The sequence below is a fragment of the Canis lupus genome, chromosome 29 (assembly GCF_011100685.1).
Source record: "Canis lupus familiaris isolate Mischka breed German Shepherd chromosome 29, alternate assembly UU_Cfam_GSD_1.0, whole genome shotgun sequence".
In the NCBI taxonomy this organism is placed as follows: domain Eukaryota; kingdom Metazoa; phylum Chordata; class Mammalia; order Carnivora; family Canidae; genus Canis; species Canis lupus.
The window spans coordinates 8,756,845-8,771,360 of record NC_049250.1 but is presented as its reverse complement, the minus strand read 5'-3'; the positions used below and the strand labels follow the sequence as shown (position 1 = coordinate 8,771,360).

Here is a 14,516-nt window from a genome sequence, read left to right as displayed (position 1 = left end):
ATCGCAGCCTGCTCTAGATGCCTAGATGTGTTCTTTGTGCAATATATGTCATATCTATCAAAAAGAGGGAAAATGGCTTTAATAATAAGGCAATGCTGACAGAAATTCTCCACACTTTATTTTTTCAATATGGGTCTTAAACCAAGAGCTCAAATAATCAGAATGCTATCAGAAAAGGGTGTTATTAATTCCAAGATTTATTTTTTAAAATATTTTATGTATTTATTCATGAAAAAAAAAAAAACAGAGAGAGAGAGAAGCAGAGGACACAGGCAGAGGGAGAAGCAGGCTCCATGCAGGGAGCCTGATGTGGGACTCGATCCTGGGTCTCCAGGATCAGGCCCTGGGCCAAAGGCGGCGCTAAACCTCTGAGCCACTGGGCTGCCCTAATTCCAAGATTTATACATTTTATTGAGAAGATCTTGCTTGTACCACAGAATCAGAACGAAGCACACATGTCATGACTAGAGGCAGTGTCAGAGGTCAGACTGACCTGCAATTCAAACCCGTCTCCTCTACCCAGTAGTATCATAATTTCAGATAAAACAATTTCTGTCTCTAAACCTTGATGTGCTCACCAGGAAAGTGTCAAGGATGTTAGGATATCATCATTTCCTGAGGTCATTGTGGAGATTAGGAAACATACAGAACACTTTACACAACGCTGGTCTGGTAAGGCCTCAATAAACCTTAGCAATTTTCATTATGAATATTATGAATAATAAAGTGTACCTGCTAGAGTATTTGACTGTTATCATCTGATGGTAAGATTCCACTTTAGAAAGCAGAAGCGTCAGTGAAGAAGCAGATGGCAAAACTGGAAGACTCTACAACAGCAGAGAACAGAAGAAAAAGACTAAATCAAGAAAAACAGGAAGCAGGGCAACTCTGAGAACCGACTTTTCATAAATAAAATACAATCTCTTCAAGGTGCTATGATTAGAATGATTCAGCTGTAATGATTTTTCTGCCCTGTGCTACTAGGGTAGATATTCAAATTCTGAATTCCTGGTGGACAATCTGATTAGCTTAATGTAGGTTTTGTGCCAACCCTTTTATACAAGATAAAGATAAGTTTCTGTTACTGTCTATTTCCTTCCTATGAAACAGAAGTAAAACAGGTGGTCAAGCTGCCTGCCAAGGGTGTGGTCCTGTGATAAGGATTCCTAGAATGGTAGAGCTGAGGGGGATGGTTTACCCAAAGCAATCTACAACATTTGAGCCTGTAGGGAAATCTGAATTATGATGGAAGGGGAGCCAAAGTCCTAGAAGGCAAGACTTGGCCATTGAATTCTAAAGAACAACTTGAAACCAAAGTTAGCATAAATTAGAGACTGTGAAAATAAAGACCAAGATGAATTTGGTTTGAAAAAGTTAAAGCATCCAGTTCAGGATTAAATCTGTGAATAGGAATAAGACGAAATATTTCCTGATTTTCTGTTCCCAGAGTATTTCCAATGGCCACACATAAGATGCTTCAAGGGCTCATGTAAAAAGGTTCTACAGGGCTGGAGAGGATATTAACTTCTATGGCTCCGAACAGAACTGTGCCAACTCTTAACCAGATGAAACGGCTAAATTTTTTGTCTTGTCTTGATCAGATTCTCTATACATTTCACATGAATTTCTCCATCATCTTTAAACTACTGTTTTTCAAATGACAGTCTGTAGACCTGTGCTGAGCTGTGACAACATTTTTACTGATTTGTAGTTAAGTTAAAAAAAGAGATAAAAAAATTAAAAATTGCTGCAGTAAGATTTTCCTAAAACTAATCTATTCAATTTAAAGGACTTTCTTTTATTAAGTTCTATCCTTCTAACACATTTTGATGTTAAAATATCCTTGTCTTTAACAATATTTTTTCTTGGCACAATAAATACTGGCAACTCTATATTGATTTCCTCTTCTTTTTCTTTTTTCTTTTTTTTTTAAATTGATGTTGATGTATGAAATACAAAATCTAAGTGTTGATGTATGAAATACAGTTCCTAGTGTTTCTAGGTCTCTCCCCATTCACTTATCACATAGTTCTGCATGAGGAAAGGTTGCTTCTGTCAGTACCCAACAGTGGTGAGGAGCAGGAGTGGCCCTAAGTTCAAATCCTACTTCTCCACTTACTTGCCCTCTGACCTAGGGTGTGTCGTTTGGTTTTATCTGTAACATAGCAATAATACTTGTATCCATTCCAACAGGCTTTTGGTAGAGCGCTCAGTAGATGTTAGTTCTAATCAGGATCTATTTCCTTTTTTTTTTTTTTTTTTTTTTTTTTTTTTTAATTTTTATTTATTTATGATAGAGAGAGAGGCAGAGGGAGAAGCAGGCTCCATGCACCGGGAGCCCGAAGTGGGATTCGATCCTGGGTCTCCAGGATCGCGCCCTGGGCCAAAGGCAGGAGCTAAACCGCTGCGCCACCCAGGGATCCCATCAGGATCTATTTCTGTTACTACGTTTAGGTAATTTTTTGTCTTTCAATTTATAATTCTCAGAGTTTAGACTTCCAACTAAATTTTTATATCTCAAAATACTGTCCAAATTATAAAGGGCTAGAATTTCAAAAGATGTCCTCCTTCAATGTTCTATGAAATATACAAGCCACCTGTCCCTCAAGTATAGGGACAAGGGTCTGGCTTTCCCCATGCTGCCCTGGGTCATACCCCTGGCTGCTCTTTGGCAGGAGATAGTCTTTAGCAGGGAGTATGACATGAACAAAGTTCCCTTTCTTATTGGAGCATCAGTTATAAGTCCTTCATTCTTTTGGTGTATCAGATCACTTATCATCCATAGTTATAGTAGCTTTGGGTATCAGGACTCAGCTAATAAGGTATTACTGTGTATATAACCTTATTATGTTCCTTCTGGCTAAGTACAGCTTGTTGAAAGAGGTCAACCAGGATTTGAAAGGAGAGGAGGTAGGGCAGCCCGGGTGGCTCAGCGGTTTAGTGCTGCCTTCAGCCCAGGGTGTGATCCCAGAGACGCGGGATTGAGTCCCATGTTGGGCTCCCTGCATGGAGCCTGCCTATCCCTCTGCCTGTGTCTCTATCTCTCTGCCTGTGTCTCATTAATAAATAAATAAAATCTTTAAAAGAGAGATAGAAGGAGGAAAGTCCAAGGGGGTCAATTAGTTGTATGAGAAAAGGCTTGTCCTTTAGTGCCCCCAGCATGCTCATGGATGTGGCAGCTAGAATCTGTGATCAATTTGAGGTTAATCCTTGTACAAAGTGTGAGGTTTAGGTTGGGGTTAGTTTTTTTAATTAAAAAAGTTTTTAAGTTATGGATTTCTTTTGGATATGCACGTATTATTTCTCCCACACAATTCATTTTTGTTTTTAGATTTTATTTGAAGGAGAGAGAGAGAGCACAAGTGAGCAGGAGAGGGAGAAAGCAGGCTCTTTGTTGAGCAAGGAACCCGACACGAGGCTCAATCCCAGAACCCTGGGATCATGAACCCAGCCTAAGGCAGACACTTAACTGAATCACTCAGGTGCCTCTCTGACTCAATTTGTTGAGAAGACTATTCTTCCATTGAACTGCTTTTGCACCATTGTAAAAAACAAGAACAGCACCAGTTGATGGTGGTATTTGTGGGTGGCTACTTCTGGGTTCTCTGTTCTGTTGCATGGATCTGTCTCCACCAATACCATACAGTCCTGATTACTGCAAGTCTTGAAATCAGATAGTATAATTCTTCCCATTTCCTTTTTTTTTTTTTCAAAGTTCTTTTAACTATTCTGGTTCCTTTGCTTTTCTATATGTATTTTGGAGTAATCTTATCTATCTCAACAAAAGAAGGGATTTCTACCAAAAAAAAAAAATCCTTGCTGATATTTTTATAGGAAATGCAGTATATATATATACCAGTTTGGGTATAATTAACATAGTTTGCTCTGTTGAGTCTTCTAATCCATGAACACAGTATATATTTCCATTTACTTAGATCTTTGATTTCTCTCACTAGCATTTTGTAGCTTTCAGGATATAAGTCCTATATATGTTTTGTTAATATACAAACATGCAAACTTTTCATTTCTTTTGAGCAATTATAAATGGTATCACATAATTCATTTCAGTTTCCATGCGTTTATTGGTAGTATATAGAAATAAACTATATATAGTATACTAGTATACAGAAACGTAGTGAATATTTGTGTTTTTTTTTTCATAGTGAATATTTGTATGTTGGCCTGTGACTCTGCTGAATTAACTTATTATTTCCAATCTTGTTATAGATTCCTTGAGGTGTTTGTTCTACATAGACTATCATCTCATCTACGAATAGCTACAGCTTTATTTCTTCCTTTCTGATCTATAGGACTTTTGTTACTTTTTTTCTTATCTTATGATGCTTGTTCAAACTTCCATTACAATGTTGAATAACAATGGTGAGAGCAAACATCCTTGCTTGTCTTGTTTCCTGTCACAGATGGAAAGCATTTAATCTTTCACCATTAAGTATGATGTTACCTCTAAATTTTTTTAAAAATAAATGTTCTTTATCAAGTTGAGGATGTTCCCCTCTATTCTTATTTTTCTGAGAGTTGTAATCAATAATTGTTGAATTTTGTCAAATGTTTTCTCTGCTTCAATTGATAAAGTTATGTGATCTTTCTTCCTTAGCCTGATAATAAGGTGAGTAACACTGATTTTTCAAAATTGAACTAATCTTGCATCCATGTAATAAACTCCACTAAGTCAAGATGTATAATTCCTTTTATATACTGCTTAATTTTGTTTGCTAATAATTTATTAACAATTTTGGTAACTGTATCCGTGAATGATACAGGTTCATAGCTTTTGGTTTTTATTTCTGGTTTTATACTGTGTCCCTCTGTTGTTTTTTTAATCAGAGAATGAGGGTAAATGTTTTTTCCTCTTCTGTTTTCTGCAAAAGATTATGTAAGATTGGTATAAACTCCTTAAACATTTGGAAGAACTCTCCAGTGAAACTATATAGTAATGAAGAATTCTTTTTAGAAAGTTTTTTATTTAATTGTATTTATTTATTCATGAGAGGAAGAGAGAGAGGCAGAGACACAGGCAGAGGGAGAAGCAGACTCCATGCTGGGAACCCAACGTGGGACTTGATCCCGGGTCTCCAGGATCACTCCCTGGACCGAAGGTAGTGCTAAACCACTGAGCCACCCAGGCTGCCCTTTTTTCATCCTTTTAATCTAAGCATACCTATGTCATTATATTTGAAGTGTGGTTCTTGTAGACAGCATGTAACTGGGTTTTATTTTTATTTATTGTGCCAATCTTTTTTTTAATTGGTACATTCAGATTATTTACTGTTACGAATTATTGATATGTTATAGCTTAGTCTTCCATTTTATTTTTTGTTTTGCTTGTTCTCTTTGATTTTTGTTTGCCAGTTTTCTTTTACCTACCTTCTTTGGGATTATTGGACTTTTTAGATTGGATTTTTAGAATTCCATTTAGATTTATCTACAGTGTTTTTAAGTGTAGCTCTTTGTATAGATTTTTTAGAGTTACTCTAGGTATGTGTTAAATACATATAACTTATTAAAGTCTAGTGTTATAGGTGTTTTACCCATTTGTGTAAAGAATAGAAAACTTACCTCCTTTTATGGCCCTTTACCTTCCCCCATCTACAAACATTGGGAACCATATTTGGGTTGTAGTTTTGCTTCAGCTATCAAACATAATTAAGAAAACTCACAAGGAGCAGAGGCTACTTGTATTTATTCATATTTTTATATCTTTGTGTTCTCTTCCTTCCTATATTTCAAGAGTCCTTTTTTTTATAATTTCCTTTTTGTTTGGAGAACTTTGTTTAGCCATTCTGTGTCATCTCTGTGTTGGCATTTGTTGATTGTCTTGTCTCATTCAGTTTGACATCATTCTTGTTTCTGATGTACCAAGTGATTTTTTTTTAATTGAAATATGGTCATTTTGGATATTATGGTATAAGGCTATGGATCTCATTTAGATTTTGTGTTCTATCAGGACTCCTATGACATCACTCTACCTCATTAAAGCCCAGTACAGGTAAAATTCCAGATTCCCCCCTGGGCCTCCATTACGGTGGTGGGAGAAGATCGAAGTTCATTCTGCACTGAGGAGTTCAGGCTCCCCACATGGCATCCTACTAATTTCCCTTGCTGAAAGGAGGAGGACAGGCCCACTGACACTGTGTGTCAGGTACAGGGGTAAAGGATGGTCTTCTTGGCCTCATTACCACGATGGGGTGGAAGATTAGGCTCCCTGGAGAGGAGCACTTACTGAGACCACAGTGGGAGAGCTTTTTGTCATCTGGCTCCTTCTCTGACATCACGCTCATGGAGGAGGGGGTATGTGCCTTTCACATGGTGGAGGTTTACACTCCACCCTCAGTCTTTGTTGGGAGTTAGGGGAGTTGGCTTAGAGGTCTTGTTATCTTCTCAAACCTTTCTGTCTTGCTCCCCTACTCCTTCCATCCTCTTTGGCTAGAAAGAGAGGAATTTTCTTGGGGCTTTTTCTGTTTGCCTGTTGGCAATATCAGGTTCCATCTTCTTTCTCAATCAGGGATATATAATGCACAAAGCAAACACAGGGACTCACCCCCATGTGGTTCCTCAATCCTGAGGACCCTACCTGATCCACTGTCTGCTCACCACATTTTAGAATCTTGAGCATGCTTATTTTATATCTAATGTCCAGGGGAGTTAGTAGTTTTTAGAGGGAAAACAGGGAAAAACACAACTACCTCATTTTATTGAAAGGAGAAGTTGCACTTTTTTTCTTTCTTCACATTCTGTTCCTTTGGCCATTCAATACTGCTCAGTAAAAACTTGTATCTTGTATTTTGATTCATCTATTATGCCTCTTAAATACCTAACTTATGACATACAGACTTCTACTTCTTATATCTTTCAACTACTCATTCCTCCATATTCACCAGATTAAGATAACTAACTAGATAGCTAAATACATAAATGAATGTATTGCAACATGAAATGAAAATCATTTTTAAAAATATAAATTACAAAGAGATTTGTGATTTTCCCATGACTTTTCCATTGATACCAAGAGCTGGAATCTCAGATAAAACCCTCTAGTAGATGTAAAGAAAAGTGACAAGAATAGTAGAGAATTTTTTTTTTTAAACAGGCAGATACTTATTTGCTGAGATATCATCAATCTAATCCTGTCTAAACATAGAAATAAGGACTGAGACTCAAAATTCTAAAAATTCACAGCAATTTATGATTTAAGTTTCCTAAGCAGACAATATTACATAACTTTTAATTGCTTGATTAACGATGGAAGCATGTTAAGCTGTCACCACTTTAAAATTTATAAGCCAAGCTCCTGTCAAATAAGCTGACATTCAGGCACTTCCCAAACTGCCTCTTCCACAATAATTTCACATAGTCATTTTTCTTTTTCTTTATTTCATTGTGACAGCTTCAACTTTTATACTTTCCAAGCGGACCACAGGCAGAAAGTTCCAACAGGAAAAATGATCACATTGTGTTTTATCTTTATTATCAAGATCTGAAGTGTTTTATCAAAAGGAGTTGGTCAATGAGGCCGGGCAAGTCCTGGAAGGAGCTATGAAGAGGTATAGAAATATGTGTCTGGCACACTTTGCACTCTTTTCTTATATCATGAAAATAGGGTAGTTTATGGAAGCCTGGATGACTCAGTTGGTTAAGTGTCTGCCTTTGGCTCAGGTTGTGATCACAGGGTCCTGGGATCAAGTCCTGCATCAGGCTCCTTGCTCAGCAGGGAGTCTGCTCCTCCCTCTTCTTCTGACCCTCACCCCACTCAAGGTCTCTCTCTCACACCCTCTCTCTCTCAAATAAATAAATAAAATCCTTTAAAAAAAAAAGAGAGAGGGTAGTTCATATTGCCATTGTTGTATTTTTATTTTATTTCATAGTTTTTAAAAGATTATATTTATTTATTCATAAGAGACACAGAGAGAGGCAGAGATATAGTCAGAGGGAGAAGCAGGCTCCATGCAGGGAGCCCCAGGCAGGACTCTATCCCCAGAACCTAGGATCACGCCCTGAGCTAGAGGCAGACGCTGAACCACTGAGCTACCCAGGCATCCCTATTTCATAATTTTTAAAAAGATTTCCACTGAGCAGGGAGCCCCACACAGGGTTTGATCCCAGGACCCAGGGATTAGGACCTGAACAGATGCTTAATGACTGAAACCTCTAAGCATTCTTTTTTTTTTTTTTTTTTTTTTAATTTATGATAGTCACACACACACACACACACACAGAGAGAGAGAGAGGCAGAGACACAGGCAGAGGGAGAAGCAGGCTCCATGCACCGGGAGCCCGACGTGGGATTCGATCCCGGGTCTCCAGGATCACGCCCTGGGCCAAAGGCAGGCGCCAAACCGCTGCGCCACCCAGGGATCCCAGCATTCTAATTTTATTTCTATTTCCCACCATTATAATTCTCTCGGGTTGTCTGAGGTACAGATAATACCACAGTTTTTCAGTGTGTCATGGTACTTATATTCACAGAGGAGTCTTGAGAAGGAAGCCTCAGAATATTGGAAGGTTTTCTTTATTTTTTTTAAAGATTTTATTTATTTATTCATGAAAGACAGAGAGAGAGAGGGAGACAGAGGGAGAAGTAGGCTTCCTACAGGGAACCCAATGCGGGACTCCATATTACATAACTTTAAAATGTAAATAAAAGGCTGGTGAGCAAAATAAGCTCCAAAGAGTGGGGCTGGTGTTCAGATCTGGATATTGTCATCTAAGAATCCCTCTGGGTGTTTCCCCACCCCCACTCCCACCCAGGTACTTTTAACAATGAAATCTGACAACCTACATCCGCTAAGTCTATCTTTAGGCCTAGAGCAACAGATTCACTTCCAAGCAGCAAAAGGAAATTTGATAGAATATGATAGGTGATGAGGCCCCTGGGTGACTTAGTGGTTGAGCGTCTGTCTTTGGCTCAGAGTGTGATCCTGGGGTCCTGGGATCGAGTCCTGCATTGGGCTCCCTGTGGAAAATCTGCTTCTCCCTCTGCCTATGTCTCTGCCTCTCTGTCTGCGTCTTTCATGAATGAATAAATAAAATGTTTTTTAAATTTTTAAAAAAATACAATAGGTGATAAAGGCATATTTTGGTGTGCAGAATTTCTACTGCTCTGACACTAAGTTTTCAGGCTTAGAGCCCAAATTAAATTTCAATAAGCCTTCCCTGAGCATTTTTCTCCAGAAAGTTAGCTGTGTCAGGATGGGAGGGTACAGTATTCTTGGGTGTTGGGGGAGGTATATGTGAAGGAAAAGCTGGACTAAATATTTTAATGAAAACTAAGGGTTTGGGATGACTAATAAGCAAGAGCAGGTGGAGAGAACCCACTGGAGGGTCAGCAGATATACAGTGTAAAGAAGGGGCCTCTTCTGGCCCTTAAGTTCACTGCCAGCTTGGGGTCCAGGCACCAATCATCAGCCAGGCTTGCAGGGTCAGAATTAGCAGCAAGGGGCCTAGAACCTGGAGAAACAGAATAGGCAGAAAAGACCAGAAGGAAACAAGAAGCCAAAAACTCATAGGGATGGGTCAGAAAATATACAGGACACTAACAAAAAAGGAGACCTTGAAAACAAACCATGTCTAGTTCTGAGGTTTACACAGGCTTCTTGTAAAGACAATAATCAAATCTGGACAATGAGCCTGGGGCTGGTAGGTAAAGATAAATGTAATCCCTTGGCTGGGATCCAGAGACAAGTTCTGGTGGGCACAACACTTACTTATTTTTTTCATTCAAGTAAAACATAGAACTTATAATGTGCCAGACAATTTTCTAGGTACTGAGGATACAGCAGGGAATGAAAACAATTCTCTGCCTAAGAGGAAATTATATTGAGAAAGATAATAAACAAGTTACAAATACTGCAGAGCATAATTTCAAGTAGTGGTAAGTGCTAAAAAAATTACAAATAAAATAATAAACTAAGAACCAGGGGATAGAGATAATAGAAAGGAGGCCACTTTAAATATATGTATTGTATTTGAGGAACAGCTTCTCTAGGAAGAAGAAATTTGAGGAGGGACCTCATTAAAGCCAGGGAAATTGCTATGTGATGATCCCATGGAAGAGTGCTCCAGAGAGAACAGAAAGTGCAAAGATCCTGTGGCGGTACTGAGTATGATGTGCTTGAAAAATTGTGGGGTCAGCGTGCTGAAAGCCAAGGAAGCAAGGCAAGGCTGGCAGGTGATGAGTTTGGAGAAACACTGGGAAGATTTTGAGGGTCTGACAGGCCCCAGGTTAGGAGTTTGGATTTTATTGTTGAGATATTTCTCTCATTGACTCTCTCCTAAAATTAAACCCCAACACTTCTTGGTTACCACAGATTTTCACTCTGTGCCTTATAAGTAACTATTCATTGTTGTCACAGGCAGCATAGCCACTCCATGCAGTAAAAATTGGCATCACTCACCCTGTGGGGCTCTTGGCCACAAGTCCATTTCACTGTCTCCACAACCTACAGGGGTCTCTAAATGGCAGTGCTCGAGCCCAGCATGAGTGGCTAATGCCATGTTCACGTGCAGTCACAAACCCCAAGTCCAGTCTAGATAATACAGTGGGCCAGACGAGGACATGCCTCAGATATCCACAAACATGCGATTCCCATAGCCTATTTTATATTTTCAAGTGCACTCCACTGAATTTAAAAAGAAAAACAAAACAAAACAAAACAAAAACCAACCAGGGGGAATTGTTTTGAAGTCCCAGAATCTTTCTGTTTAAAGTTATGGGGAAAATGGATGTATATGCTTTCCTGGATATAAAATATAACCAGAAAAGTAAAGCAAAAATAAAATAATTTCCATGCCAGGATAGGAAATTCAGAGTTTACATAAGGAAATTCAGAGTTTTCCAATAAGGAAAGTTGGGCCATAATTATTTAACAAACATTGTTGGATCTGGATAAGCAATTGTGCTCCCGTTTTCATTTTGGAACATATAACTATGGAGACATCCTGGATCTGACACTATTTAGCCACCCATCTTTATAGATTTAAGCGTCATCTAGCTCTGCTACCTGCCATAAAAATATTTCAAATTCAGGTATCTTGCTTTTGCTTTCTTATCAAAATAATGGACATTTACCAAGTGGCACTAAAGTGATAGGGCATTGTTCTTGAGAAAATACATAGTAGCTAGAATACAGGTAGGTGTGAGGAACAGGTTTGTGGATGCAGGTAAACTAAGTCACCTCCTGGTTCCATTACTGTCTAGTTGTGTGGGCTTCACTGTGTTACTTCACTTTTAATTCCTTAGTCTCTACATCTGGAAAACAAGGATAAAAAATACCCACCTCATAATGTGGTGAGGACTGAGATAACACAGGGACCCCAACATAGAGTGAGGACTTCATCAGTGGCAGTTTTGTAATAATTATAGATTATTACAGAAAGTTACAATAAGAGTATGGCAAGGTCACCTGGTTTCTTTCAGTGGCTTCATCTTACATAATTTTATAGGGAATTAACATCAGTATAATGTATGTGTATAGATCTATGGATTTTATCACATGTATGGATTCATCTAATCACCACCATGATCAAGCTACAGAAGTATCCTATCACTCCAAAAGGCTCCCACTTGCTACTCAGGAAGTCACACACCCTGTCACTCCAGCCCTCACCATCTTTATCCTCCATCAACCACTACTGATCTGTTTTCCATCTCTGTAATTTTGTCATTACAGAAATGTTTTTATAAATAGAATAACATAGTATGTGACCTTCTGAAATGGACTGTTTTTTCACTCTTGATAATGCCTTTGAGATCTAGCCAAGTCATGGCATGTATCAGAAAGTGTGGGTTTTATTAAAAACATCATGCAATGCTCATCATGGTAAGGTAAGTATATTTATCACCTATCATCATACAATGTTATCACAGTATTATTGACTGTATTTCCTATGTTGTACTCCTCATCTCCATGACTTAATTATTTGCAACTGGAAGTTTGTACCTCTTAATCCCCTTTACATATATCACCCATTCCCTCACTGCTCCCCTCTGGCAACCACTTGTTTGCTTCTGTATTTGAGTCTGTTTCTGTTCCATTTGTTTGCTCATGTTCTCTTTTTTTTTTTTCTTAGATTTCATATAGTATTTGTCTTTCTCTGGCTTATTTCACTTAGTATAATATCCTCTAGGTCCATCCGTGTTTTTGCAAATGGCAAGATCTCACTCTCATTTATGGCCAAGTAATAGCCATATATACATTTCACATCTTCTTTATCCAGTCATCTATCGATGGACACTTGGGTTGCTTCCATATCTTGGCTATTATAAATAATGCTTCAATGAACACAAGCAGTGCATATATCTTTTTGAAATTAGTGTTTTTATTTTCTTTGGATAAATACATAGTAGTGGAATTATTGGATTTTATGATATTTCTATTTTTAATTTTTTAATTTTTAATTTTTTGAGGAATCTCTATACTATTTTCCACAGTAATTGCACCAACTTACATTCCCACCAACAGTGCATGAAGGTTTCCTTTTCTCCACATCCTCACCAGCACCTGTTATTTCTTGTCTTTTTAATTCTAGCCATTGTGGCAGGTGTGAGGTGAGCTATCATTGTGGTTTTGATTTGCATTTCCTTGATGATGAGTGATGTCAAACAACTTCTCATGTCTGTTGGCCATCTGGATGTCTTTGGAAAAATGTCTATTCAGATCCTCTGTTCTTTTTTAAGTTAGATTATTTGGAGGTATTTTTCTTGGGGGGGGGGTATTACATTGTATAAGCTGTTCTTTATGTATTTGGGATATTAACCCCTTATTGGATATATCATTTGCAAATATCCTCCCCCATTCAGTAGGTTGCCTCTTCATTTTCTTTTTTCTTTTTTTTTTTTTTTTCTTGATGGTTTTCTTCTCTGTCCCAGAACTTTTTATTTTGGTGTAGTCCCAACAGTTTATTTGTGCTTTTATTTTTCTTGCCTGAAGAGACATATCCATAAATATGTTGCTAAGGCCAATTTCTAAGAGATAACTATGTTTCCTTTTAGGTGTTCTGTGATTTCAGATCTCACATTTAGGTATTTAATTCAATAGTTTGTTCTTTTTATACCTGTGTAGCATTCCACAATATGAAAGTACCATTTTTTTTTAACCATTCATGTTTTGAGGACCATTTCAGTTGTTTCTAATTTGGAGCTATTACAAATAAAGCTACTTATGACAACCCTATACAGGTGTTCGTCTGAATATAAATGTTTTTTTTTTCTGAGATAAATTCCTAGGAGCATGATTGCTGGGTTTCGTGAACTTTTCTAACAGTTTCCTTACTGACATAATTATAAGCCACAAATGTGTAATTATTTCAGTACAAAAGATTCTCAATAAACTCCTTGAAAGATGAAGAGAAGTTGAATAAACTCTTTGGATAATATTGCAAAATTATACTGGTCAAGATAATTAGATTATCTATTAGATAATTATCTATTAGATAATTAATGATAGGTGCTCTAACAAACAACCAATAGCTCAAAACAGTAAAAGTTTGTTTCTTACCCAATCAATATCCAGCGTGGGTCAGGTAGCAATTCTGGATGGCTTCCTCTCTATCTTGTGACTCTTTGTATTTTGATGTGCCAGTATCTCTGCCATCTTTGCTTTCATCTGGATGGCTGGAAGAGGGAAGGAAAGGATATGAAAGATAGCTCTGGATGCCTTAGGAGTCAGGCATGCATATGGCATACATCACATTTGTCTATATTCCATTGGCCAAAACCAGTCACATAGTCTCTACTTAACTGCAAGGGAGGTTAGGCAATTTGGTCTTCCAAGAAGAGGCAATGGAGCATTTATCTGGCTAGGCTTTGTGACAATGTGAACAGCAGGTGTGACCAGGTAGAAAAATAGAACATTTTATTTTTGGTATCAAAACCTTGCAGGTTGCACTAAGTCTGGCTTGAGGAAAACTCAGTAGCAATACCTGAATCACTTCCTATGAAGACAACTAATAGAGTTAAAGAAAAGGTAATGGCACTTGTAACAGTACCAACAAGGATTTATTGGTAGTTATAATCATTAAAGCAGTTGAAGCATGCTGCATGTATTAAATTCTACTGACTGGAAGCAAGCAATCTTTGGGAGGTACACGAATGGAGATGAGATACAGAAAGAAGAGGTGGAAATGTGCCAAGACCAACCACACTTGTTGGCTCTGAAGAGCCATTCTCATTCTACATGCTATAGCCAGACTGAAGCCAGGTGAAGCCAGGATCAGCAAACCACAGCCCACAGGTCACACCCAGCCCTCTGCCTGTTTCTGTATGGCCTGGGTGCTAAGGATCAGTTTCACATTTAAAGAGTTGAAAAAAAAATCAAAGGAAAGAATGATATTTGGTGACACTGGAAAACATATGAAATTCAATTTCATTGTCCATAAATAAAGTTTTTTCAGAACACAATCATACTCCTTTGTTTATGTATTGTCTAATAACTGCTTTCACACCACAATGACAGGGTTAAATGGTTGCAACAAAGGCTGTATGCCTGAAGACAAAGCCA

The 14,516-nt window shown here is 38.0% G+C and overlaps 2 long non-coding RNA genes across 8 annotated transcripts in view; one reads left to right on the top strand and one right to left on the bottom strand.

Moving 5' to 3' along the window:
• LOC111093253 overlaps positions 1-14,516 on the bottom strand; it is a 151,665-nt gene that overhangs the window by 89,405 nt on the left and 47,744 nt on the right. For 4 of the 5 annotated variants that reach the window (XR_005380974.1, XR_005380971.1, XR_005380972.1 and 1 more), the window contains exons 3-4: positions 13,515-13,630; positions 733-827 (exon numbers count right to left, since the gene is read on the bottom strand). This is a non-coding gene — a long non-coding RNA (uncharacterized LOC111093253). The remainder of the gene's footprint in view (positions 1-732; positions 828-13,514; positions 13,631-14,516) is intronic. The other variant, XR_005380973.1, reaches the window with a different exon arrangement.
• LOC111093252 lies at positions 6,017-14,465 on the top strand. Of its 3 annotated transcripts, none has more exons than XR_005380978.1 (5): positions 6,017-6,309; positions 7,406-7,562; positions 9,995-10,186; positions 11,688-11,842; positions 13,898-14,465. It is a non-coding gene; the product is annotated as an uncharacterized LOC111093252 (long non-coding RNA). The 3 variants fall into 3 exon arrangements; XR_005380976.1 differs by having other exon boundaries at positions 11,493-11,842; XR_005380975.1 differs by having other exon boundaries at positions 9,995-11,842.